Source organism: Aptenodytes forsteri, unplaced genomic scaffold, assembly GCF_000699145.1.
Source record: "Aptenodytes forsteri isolate BGI_AS27 unplaced genomic scaffold, ASM69914v1 Scaffold27, whole genome shotgun sequence".
Classification (NCBI taxonomy): Eukaryota; Metazoa; Chordata; class Aves; order Sphenisciformes; family Spheniscidae; genus Aptenodytes; species Aptenodytes forsteri.
In genome coordinates this window covers 862,212-874,076 of record NW_008794407.1, presented here as the reverse complement: position 1 = coordinate 874,076, position 11,865 = coordinate 862,212, and positions in this window count along the sequence as shown.

Sequence of the window (11,865 nt, the reverse complement as noted above, 5' to 3'; positions counted from 1 at the left end):
TCCACTAGGCGGGTGACCTTATCATAGAAGGATATCAAATTCGTCAAACAGGACTTTCCCTTTGTGAACCCATGTTGACTGTGTCTGATGATTGCATTATTCTTTAAATGCCTTTCAACAGTACCCAGTATAATCCTCTCCATAATTTTTCCAGGAACTGAGGTTAGACTAGCAGGTCTGTAGTTCCCTGGGTCTTCCCTCACAGCCTTTTTGTGGAATGGAATAACATTGGCTAGCTTCCAGTCAGGGGGCACCTCCCCAGACTCCCAAGACCTTTAGTAGATGATCGAGAGAGGTCCTGCCATAACATTCACTAGCTCCTTCAGTACTCTGGGATGAATCCCATCAGGCCCCAAGGACTTGTGAACATTGAGCTGATACAGCTGGTCCCGTACAATTTCAGTGTCCACAAATGGAAAGTCACTGTTCCCACACTCATGGTCCTCTGACTCAGGGGACCTGGCATCCCAAACAACTTTATAAATGGTATGGAAACACAACTTTATTTGCTGGTGGGTTTATAACTCTCAGGCTTTCATCAGTTAATGTACTAAGTGATTTGCAGATGCAGAACACTTACATTACTGCAAAGTATGACAGTTAATGGTGAGACAAAAAAACCCCCCCAAAACACCAAAATCCCAACACAGTGCACCAAATAAAAAAACCCCTCAATATCCTTTCAACCGACCTTAAAGTGAGATTCAGATGTACCTGTGGAAGTAAGACTTCATATTGATTGTACACAACTTCTATAGATAGTTACTGCCTTGAAATGATTGGATCACACTATTCTAAGGCCAAAATGTTTAACAGAATTTCTGCAGTACATTCTGTCCCAGGACTGTACACTTTCCCTGCATAATGTCTCAGTCAAAAGCCCAATTCCATTATCTAGACTATTATCTAAATAATCTTAGTTTTTAAGCTTGAAAATATGAACTAGAATCCACCCCAAACTGAGGATACCTTTGATTACCAAGTTTTCTTTTAGAAATACTAGAATTGTATAAAACTTAACTGATAGGGCTTCCATTTTCGATATTCAGTCTGTACCTGTCCTGTTGACAACAGGCTTGTTAGCAACAATTTGATAAAAAAAAAAGATTAAATTTTGGTTCAGATAGGACCTGTAGCTCATGTACAAAATATGCTGGGGAAGACAGTCTGCGTTATTCCTGCTTCGGGCAAAGGCAAACCCATCCATGGGATTGCTTTTGCTCAAGGACCTGGGTGCACTTGGTGGGTGATGTGGAAGGATGGGGAAGTCCGATGTGTACCTCAAGGGGATTTGATTTTGGGTGAGAATAGCCAATGAATTAAATTGTATGATGTTAATTGCTATGTAATACTGTATAGCATCACTTCTGTGGTGGCTATATGCCATATCAACAGTATTACAGTAAGAATCACCTAGACTAATGAAGAATGAACTTTGAAGAAACTGAGCAAAGTGCAGCAATGATAGAACCGGACAAGTGCAGCGATGATAGGACCAAAACTGGCTTCAGCATGGAAAAAATCCAGCACCACACACCATCTCTCCTGCCCTGAAGGACTGTTATGACAGACTGTTATGATCCTTCTGGAGATGAGCAGAGACTGTGTCTCCCTGTCAACCTGAGCCTCCTCCAGGAGGGACAGGTTCAGAAGACATGGGTCACAGAAGGTAAAGAAAACAAGAGATACAAGGAGGCTGTGCAAAGCTCCATACCACCTCGAAGCCAGGCCAGGAGGCAAGGAGCCAGCCTGGAAGGCTAAAAGGTCCAAGAGGCAAGATGGCTATAAACCTGTTTTATTTTGTTAAAACCCTTTGCCTAGCATTCTCTCTATTTAAAAATAGTTCTATATTGTTATAAGGACTTTATTTTTTTTTTTTTTTTTTTTTTACTTTAAAACCTTTTTGGTCTTTCTTGGGAACTCATGTGAAGGAAGAGATCTAATTTGATCAACCTGAAAGCTCTGGCAGACTCACTGTCCCCTTACAGGATACATTTCAGAGTTTAAGAGGAGAAAACCATATGAAATACGCAGGTGAGGCATATGGGCATATTATGCAGGCAGACATAAGGTCTTTCTTCCCTTTTCTGAGCGGGTGGGATATAAGCTAGCTGCAGTCTAGGAACAATGTCAGAGAAGGTCCACAGTCACCCTCATAGCGCTTGTCTTTCCTGAGTTTCATCACTGTAACAGAGCTCTCCAGTTTTACAAAAGCTTGGAGTATGGCTTGGACTTTCTACAATACTCCAGGCACTCAAATCATGCCCTTCCTTTTGCTACTCTGCCCTTCACATGGCTGACACCCCTTGCCGGCATGTTCCACATCGTTTCCTCTTATGTTTGCTGTGCTATATCTGGGACCTCTGCTTCATTTGACTAGGAACATACAGGGTAATTTTGTCAGTGGAGCGCTGGATGATAACCAACAACCCATGCTAAAAGCTGCAGGGCACTGCAGGGGCTGGCAGTGACCTGGGGCTGGGTGCTGACCCATCAGGGGCTCCCCTGGGCCCATCAGGGCAGGACCTGGCAGCCAGGGCCTGTCCCACTGTCCCAGCCAGGAGCGGGGCAGTCAGGGGGCACGGGAGCAGCCCCAGGCCTGGCACTGGGCACCTCCTTTGGGACAGGGACAGACTGAGGCCAGGCCAGGATGTGGGACCATGGGTGGGCCTGTGGGGAGCTGGAGACCAGCCCTGCTGCGGCATCGCTGGGGTAGGGCCTGACAGCCCCGGGGGGCTGACATGGGTCCTGGGCTGTGGGCAGGTGGGGGGAGCCCATGAGGGGATGGTCAGGGCTGGCAGTGCCCTCAGGGTCCTGAGAATTGCTCAGACACATAAAACTGCTGAATCAGGACATAAACAAGAACATGTTGATTGAAACAGTAAAAGAGACAGTTTTGGGGCTTTCACTTTTCTGAACAGCTTAGTGAATGATTTAATTCCTGTTTGCATTTTCGGTTCCCTCTCTGTTAACTAATTTTGTTTATAGAATAATCAGACAACTACTTAATTGAAACAGAAACAAAATATAGTGTATTTCTAAATTTGTAAATTATAATTGGGATGCTTATTAAACTGCATTTGCACAAATTATACCTCCTTATGTATAAAAGGAAACATAGCTAAAGGATTCAGTATTTTAAAGCAGCTGTGAGTGCATACGTCAGTGACAGTATGTGCAAGGTACATGACTATCATTCAGGGGAAAAAGAACAGGTTCAAAATTTTTCTTTCAAAAGGATTAAAAATAAGTAGATAATTCAGAGATTTGCACCTTTGAAAAAGTCTGAACAATTTTCCCATGTCTAGTGCTCTGAAGGCAAGCAGACTTTGCCTTGTTTAAACATTTTTAATAAAGTGAAACCCAAAGTTGAGGGTTTTTGGTTGACAATTCACTGCAACATGTCCAGTCATTATTATTCTTGTACCACATAGAACAAATGCAAATGTTACAGTTGCAAAAGAATAGCAATAGGCTGTTAGCAAGGATCCTTTGCCGGTTGGATTTTATGATCCAGTATTGGTAATTTGAATTTTAACCATGAATTCAAGTGAACTTCACACTAAAGGATCCTTGGAAAACCTTGTAGTATCCTGACACATTAGATTTTGCATTCAGTTTTGACTGAAAGAAATTTACAGTGCGCAAAGACTTAGAGCTGTCTTTTGATTACACATATAAAGAGACCTGCATGCACTGTAACACTGAATATATTTTGTCATTAAATGTGTTCATAGTAATCTTGCTCCCAAAAGGAATATATGAATAAGTCATATAGAAGTCAAAGTCTTGCCCTTTTGGCAAATCTGTAACCTGTTATTATAATATTAGACAAATTCAATAGTCATGCAAAGATAAGACTTAGAATTGAGACTTGGGAATTGAGACTTAGAACTCCTCCATAAAGCTAGAGATTTCATGCAGCGTATTCCTCAGTCTAGCATAGCAATTTATAGTTAAAAACTTAACATTTTAGAAATGTTTCTCATCTGATTCAGAGGATTCACTATGTATATAGTTCTGATGGTAAATTACCCTCACAATTAAAAAACTATGCTTTATGTAAATTTTAATTTCCCTCAGTTACTTCACAGCTACTGGACACTGCTACATCTTTCCTGTTTAAAATACTACCTCTAATATCGGATGGCTTCTATCTATCTCCTATCTATGTTGGCAATTATAGAATCAGGTCAAAATGTTACTGGAGAAAGGGAAGGAACAAGTAGTACAGTTCTTGGCTTGCAGATCAGTGCATAACTCATTGCTTTAAAATATGCTTTTTGTACATTTGAGCCCTGTATAGAGATATCCAACTAAATTAGTTAAGTCGTGTTAGAATACAGCTAATTTATCCTGCCCTTTAGTCCTGTGCACATAAGACTAATCTTATTTAAAACAGTAGCATACTGTTTTCTATTATTAAATCTCATGACAACCACTATGCTTTTGCTTCTAAGTCAGCTGGTATATTAGACAGACCTCAGGGTAAAATAGTGCATCTTTCACCTTTGTGCTACATCAAAAAAACCCTATTATAGAACAGTAATGACCAAACACCCGTAATTCTCTGATTACTTGCTTCTAATTTAAAGCTCTAAAAGGAAAACATTAAACTGGGCATCATATAAAACAAATCAGAATTATTAGGAATTCACAACCTCCCTGTACAAGAGTGAATAAATGCCAAAGGAGTAGGGTAATGGTGAAATGTTTAATTCTGTATCCTTGTTCTTTTAACAAAAATGTCGCAAGAATCAGATCTCCTGATTTTTTTAAATGTCTGTCATCTTTTTTTTCATTAACACTTTGATACAACAACAACACGTCCAAAGGATTGTCATTTATGCAAAAACTAGGCTGACTTTTACATCTAAAACATCCTAAGATGAAATGAATTACACTGATTTCTACCAGCTTGAATTCTGAGTCACAAAATGAGCTTAAGAGTATAATCAATCAGAGCTGTCCTCAGTAATCATTAACAAAAGGGTTTTTTAAAAGAAAAACCCACCCCCTCACCTAGGTAAAATAACTATTAAAATTAGTAGCTGAAAAATATGTTTTGCAGTAATTTATATATTACCTGTTATATTAGCCATAGGAAACTTTCAAAGTAAGAAGTAACAGATGAATTAGTTTTTGTCCTCCAGATTTTGCGTAAAACCATTTCAGTTCAAGGGTATTGTCATTTAAGATTTTAATATTTTTACATATTAAAGACAGGATTCTTTCTGTCTTCATCTAAATTTAGTTCTAGAGTTTGTGACATTAGAGCAAATCTAGTTTAATCATACTGGTAGTTTTACATATAAATTAATGCATGTACTCATACAGAATTACAGCATTAGAGAATCATTAACAAAACCAATGATGGGCATTTCCCCAAGAATATGGGATCCCTAATGAGCTATAATTTGGATTTTAAATGAGAATAAAGCACCATGCCAACAGTTCTTTGAACACAGGTTATTTTTTCAAATATATCTTCACTAAGCAGAATATAACTGGAAGTGAATTAATCATTTAAGTGCAGAAAATCAAATGCGTTGAAATAAAACTTGCATGACTGCTCCTTTAAATTTTAATCTATTAGGACAGATTTCTTGGAAAGAAATAGTTAGAATGACAATTGATTTTAAATCTCTCTTTACATTTACTTGAAGAAGAAGAAAAGTTATACTTGCCTACCAATAAATCAGGTATCCCATTTACTTGGAAACTTTAGCATATCATGAATATAGTTACACTCAAAAGTATATATCGTGGACACATCAAGGTGGTACACAACAGCCAAATGAGATACCATGTACTATAAAAGAAAATGGTAAAAAACCAGTGTGAAACATGATCTTTAAATTTCAATATGACATAACAGGAGACTCAAGGGAGGTGGCTATGTTTTTGTGCTTTGTTCATGTATTCTCTTGCCACCTTCTGTCATCACAGTAAGTGTACTGAGGCAAAACCTGGTTGAATTTTTGAAGCTGATTGAATAAAGTACATGAAGTACTTAAACATACATGAAGCACACTGAAAGTAAAAAGTCACGTTCATGCAGTAGGCAAGAGAACCCCAAGCAGAGCGCAGATCCTCATTAAGAACCAACTTAATAATTTCCCATGGCTAAAACTATAGAAGACCCTCTTTTGATCAAGTGTTGGAGGAAATGTTATACTATAGCAAGCAAAGAAATAGCTATTGCAAAAACAATAACCACGAAGCGTAAGATTCAGCAATAATTAACCATATTGTCTGAAAACCTTCTATTTGTCTTCATGATGTGAAGATAATAATTTATGCAAAATTTTTGACATATTTCAGAACAAAGCTGAAGAACAAGCATCTCCATGTTCCCACCGGACGAGTGTTTGGAACTTGAATATAACCTACAGGCAGTAGGGTGAAAGCTTTCTGGTCTTAGCTGTCTACAGCTTCATTAATCCATTTAGAAGGGACACTTGAAGACAGACACTATTTTTGAACATTTTTGCACCAGACGTCTAGCTCCATGGGTGGCTTCCACAGAAATGGATTAGGATACTTTGTATCCTTAGTGTAGATATGCCTTTTACTCCTTCCCTCCGCCACCCCCGCGAGTTCTGTTTTGTTTAGTGGGCTTTAGTCATACTCTGAAGTTGAAAGAGGGTATGTGTACATCAGTGTTGTAAATTTACATCAGGAATGTGCTTTTGAAGTGAAACTCCTAATTATTCCCACTTACCATGCTTTGATTTATATCACAGAGTAGCCGCAGACTACACAAACTGGGTTCATTCCAGATGAAAATAAATAGAAAAATGTGCCCCAGGAGCCCACATAATGTTCTTCAATCACTTATGAACGTTCAGTCCTGGGTGTGAGACCAGAGCAAGTCTGAAATTAACATGCCTTCCTCCCACCCCCACCCAAACATGTACGGTGCAAACACTGAGTCCTCTATCAATTGTTTCATGATCTGCTCCTACTATGCTGTTATACTTGCTAACTTACCGTAGTCACAGTAATCTAAATACCTTGCTGAAAAGGGATCCTGGATCTAAAGGGCCAGACTTCGTTATGACTTTTATTTTAGGGGTAAATATATGAATCATGAATTTTAGAACTTTACAGCAACCACTGGAAAAAAGAGGTACCATATTGTATAAACAACTAACCACACTTAACATGAGCAGCCTTGTGCAACTCAGTGAAATGACTACATATATACAAGTATTTATACAAATATGCTAAATATGAGGTGTATGCACTGAAACAAAACAACACCAATGCCTGTGATGACACAGGGAATTTCAATATATCAGCTAAAGCCTCCCTTACAAAATTTTCTTCTTCATACCGTTCTTCATAATTGTAGAAAGACTTTTTGGCTATTGACATTGAAACACTCACTTTGAAAAGATCAAAAATAAATCCTTAAAAAAACTTTGGTCAAATATTTTTGGTTTGACTTGGGAGATAAGATAGGGCAGGAAATGTTTTAGTTAATGTACGTTAGCAACCCAAATTCATAACACACTTGGAGAGAACATAAATAAAGCAAGCTAATTCCTTGGGTAATATTTTTTCAATGCTATTGCTAGAATTTAGCTCATATCTAGAAAGCTGGCCATATCTGTCCTGAAACCAGGACACTACACTTTTATATCTTCTTTTTTTTTGGTTCATGACATAACTATTTGCTGCCTACCACACAATGATACATGGTTCTAACATTTTATGTCTTGAATGCACCCCTCACAAGTTGTATTTACTTCTTTACTGGCCTGCACAGACCCTTTGTCATGTCTTACCTGGTTGATAACACCAGAAAACTTGGAAAATGTGAGTATATGATTCTTACTAGCATTCTTTCTGCTTGAGTTAGTATTCTTCAGTAATTTACAATATGGTGAGAAGCCAAGGCTGGCAGTTTTGAAATCTGAAAGTGGTGGAGCAATTAAGAAATTATTCAGTGATGTTCATGCAAATATATTAATTACGTAAACAAAGAATAATAATGAATATGTTACAAATAATCTTGTCTTCATTGACCAACTATTGTTTCCAACAATAAAGGAGACAGACTTTTGTACTTCTCACCTTGTCTTTTTGAATACAGTATGAAATAAATCTATACTTCTTTCCATTTAAATTAACTATCCAACAAATTTTTAAGCTTTTTTTAAGCTTGCACAGGTACCTAGAGGTACAAAACTTATTTGCCTCAGAACTGCATCAAATCCTGATGTCCATACACATAACTTTCATTTTTAAATCCATTTACTCAGAGTATATGAAAGAGTGTTTTCCTTGAGAAAAGGAGCTTATACATAAGCTAATAAAATAACGTCTGAATATTCAGACCCTGACTTACGATGCTAAGAAAAAAGTGATAGGATACTTCCATGCATGCCTACACAAGTTTCTTATGTTAATATCTGTGGCAGAGTCTGCTCCTGATCATCAAGCATTTCAGTTAGCATCAAATCCAGAGAAAAGACACAGAGTATTTCTAATATGTTCTTTACAGTGGTGTTATACACAAATTAGTAAAGAAATATTCAGTAATAGGGCCTAGAAGAACTGACATGTAAACTTCATTTTGCAGCTGCGTTGTCCTAGGGGCAACAAGAAGCCTGGCTGAGATGAAATGCAACATCATCACTGGCTGGTAACAGTATTGCCTGTGCCCTACAGGGGTTGTCACCATATGACAGGTTGTCATCATATTAGGTGTTGTACTGATGGTCTGAAAAATGCAGCAGTGGAAAACAATCAATGGCCCCCAAACTCTGAGCACTGTACTAAGATCAAACAGCAGTCCTTATATGCAGATGAGGTTCAGAAGATAATGTGTCATTGAATCCACAGGACAAAAAAAAGATTTTTATTGAAAAATATGTATGAATAAAAGTACATTTACGAGACGTGCTATAAAATTTTTACGTCATTACAAGAGATGCTTTCACCTTTCTTCAGTTTCTTTATATTTCTGAAAGAAAATTCACCTGACGCTCCTTTTGGAAGTGGGCTAAGAAGAAGAAACTTGGTGAAGGAAAGTATAACAAAGGAAACAGGAAAGATATTGTATTCCAAGGAAAGTAGAACGAAGGACAAAGATGTGGGCATTTAAAGACAGACCTCTTGGGACAGCCTGTATGAGAATTTAAATATGTTGATTCTGAAATAGATATATGACTTCAATATATAGATATTGGTAGGGCAAACCAAGCATTAACTACAAGCTCTTAAATCAAATTGTTGCTATTTTCTGACTGTGCTTAACTCCTAAAAGCCATGGAAATCTTTATAGCAACATGCCAATCATTAATTTATTATCCACCAATTACCCACCAATTTTGCTGTGCATGATACTCATTTTTTCAGCTGTAATTTCCAGTTCAAAGAATCCATTCTCTTTGACTTCCAAAGGCTGTCTTTTTAGAATAATATCAGATGAGTCGTATATGAGTTCTTCAAATCAAGGCTTTATCTTCCCTTTAAATGATCTCCCACCACCCTAAAATATTTAAGCTTCTTTATGGGGACAAAATTTGACCTTTTAAGCACTATTCTTCAGTTTCCTAATGCTGGGACTTTAGTTGCAGATAATAACCTTCCATATTCCTTTTTCCTTTTGGGTGTTTTGTAATTGTATCTATCAGAGATTTGATTTGTGGCCATATAACATATTGTACTACTTAAACCTGTCATTTCATGTCTGTACTCTGTAGTGCACTTGGCTTCTTCTATTATCAAGCAAAGATATTCTTGAAATATTTCTTTTTTTGTAAACTTCAAGAAGTTTTATTTTTCATTGAAGTAAACTCCTATGCAAAAGTCTTGGAAACTGAAGAAAAGGTGCATTTTCTTCAAAAGAAATGAACAGTCTGGCAGCACTATCACTGTAAAACTTCTGCTCTAAAGTAAGAATATTCCTCTGTAACTCTGCTAACTACATCAGAAGTTTTAGCCAAACTAAAATGATTTCCATTTTGATTTATCTCAATTTTTACATTTATACTTTTTCCAATTCTCAGTATATCTACTTGCTTTCAATGAAACTTGCCTATGGAAATGAATTCATCCATGCTTTTTGTTTACATTTCTTTTCCTGGTAATTAATTTCTTAGACCAATTAGCTTCCTCATAATAGTTTGTCTCTTTCTTATTTTTACAGAATGTCCTCTAATTTATAAGTTCCTTATTTAACATTTCATTTTCACATAATTTTTCTCTCTCTTTTTCACACCCCTCCCCATTTACACTAATTACTTATTGTTTTCGGTAACAGGAAAAGCCTTATCAAATCCCTAAAAGTTCATATTTCAGTGCAAATATGACCCAATAACATTAAACGTTCTTCCATCTTCATATTTGCTGCCCAAATAATGATAATGCAACCATGCAGCTTTACAAAACTTCCTGTCCTCAGAAGAAAAACAAGAAACAGGAAATTACGGCAATGAAACTGTTCTTTGCTAGCAAAGACATTAAAAATATTAAGAAAGTTTCTTGTGACACAATTGTTTGAACTGTTAATCATGCTTTCCTTAGCTAAGTTACCTATTAGTGAGAAATGTCCATGATTAAAGAACCATAAAGAGCCTGTTCAGATTCATGATTTGATGACTATTTCTGACTTATTTCAATGCAGATAAAAATATGCACACTAATACAAATACCAAGGGAAAAACAATACCTCTGCTCTGAATCTCACCAGAGACAATTTCTCAGCTATGGTTATATTCTTCAAAGATGCGTAGGCTTGAAAGATCACAAAACAGCTGTTGTTGCTTCAGGGATGAAAAATAATTTCACCATAATTACACAAAAATATATTATAGGAAAAAGGAAGCATCATTATTGTCTTGAGAACAACATACCAGAAAGAAATTGAAAATAATAAGGCATAAATTTTCCAGAATGGGCAAGAGCACCAAGTGCAAGTCCAATGCATAAGAAAGAACCTGCACAGTGCAGTCAAGTACGTGTACGTTTATGTATCCAGAGAATGCTGTAAGTCACCTGTTCTGTCTTGTGGTTATTACATATTGGACTAGGCTATACCATAAACACTAAGACAATCACGTCCCCTGCCCTCCCCACCCCTGACACACACAAGTGGAGAACTGGATCACTGTATGCCAGTTGCTCCAATGCAACACTGAGATTGCAGTCAGCCTAGGCATATGAAGATGATGCTCACAGGGTCACATTCCCTACGCTAGCGTGGCTCTAAGGCAGGTATTCACAAGGACATCTTCAGTAATCCACGTCCATCAGTTTGATGACCAATTTGCTAAACCACCCTGCAAGCAATCAAATAAATAGCTTTTTTCTTTGCTTCAAATACAAACAGACCACGTACCTTTCAAACACTTTCTAACAATTTGATGAGTTATGACTTAGACAAATATTTAGCAGGCAGAGTAAAACCGAAATTTTAAGGGTTTTTTTTTTTTTTATATAGAATTACTGGCGATAAAAGCAAAGTTATAGAATCACAGGGGAAATTTTCCATCTGCTCTTACCTGATTGATGCAAAGACTTTGACACCAGTATCTCATGAACATTTTATATTAATGGTCGAACTGTAACAGAGTCAATCATTTCATAGCATCAGCTCCACAGGACTTACTGAATCAAAAAATCAGTGGGCTAGTGCAAGTCCAATGAAGACATCAAAATTACACTGAGATAATTTGGCTGTAACTTTAAACTTAAGCCATTTAGTCCTGAAGGAAAAGTCATCTTTAAGAACAAGACTACTTGCTGGTCTAAGGTTAAATGTCACTAAATTAAATAAAAAATAAAGAATCATAGAATCATAGAATGATTAAGGTTGGAAAAGACCTCTAAGATCATCGAGTCCAACCATCG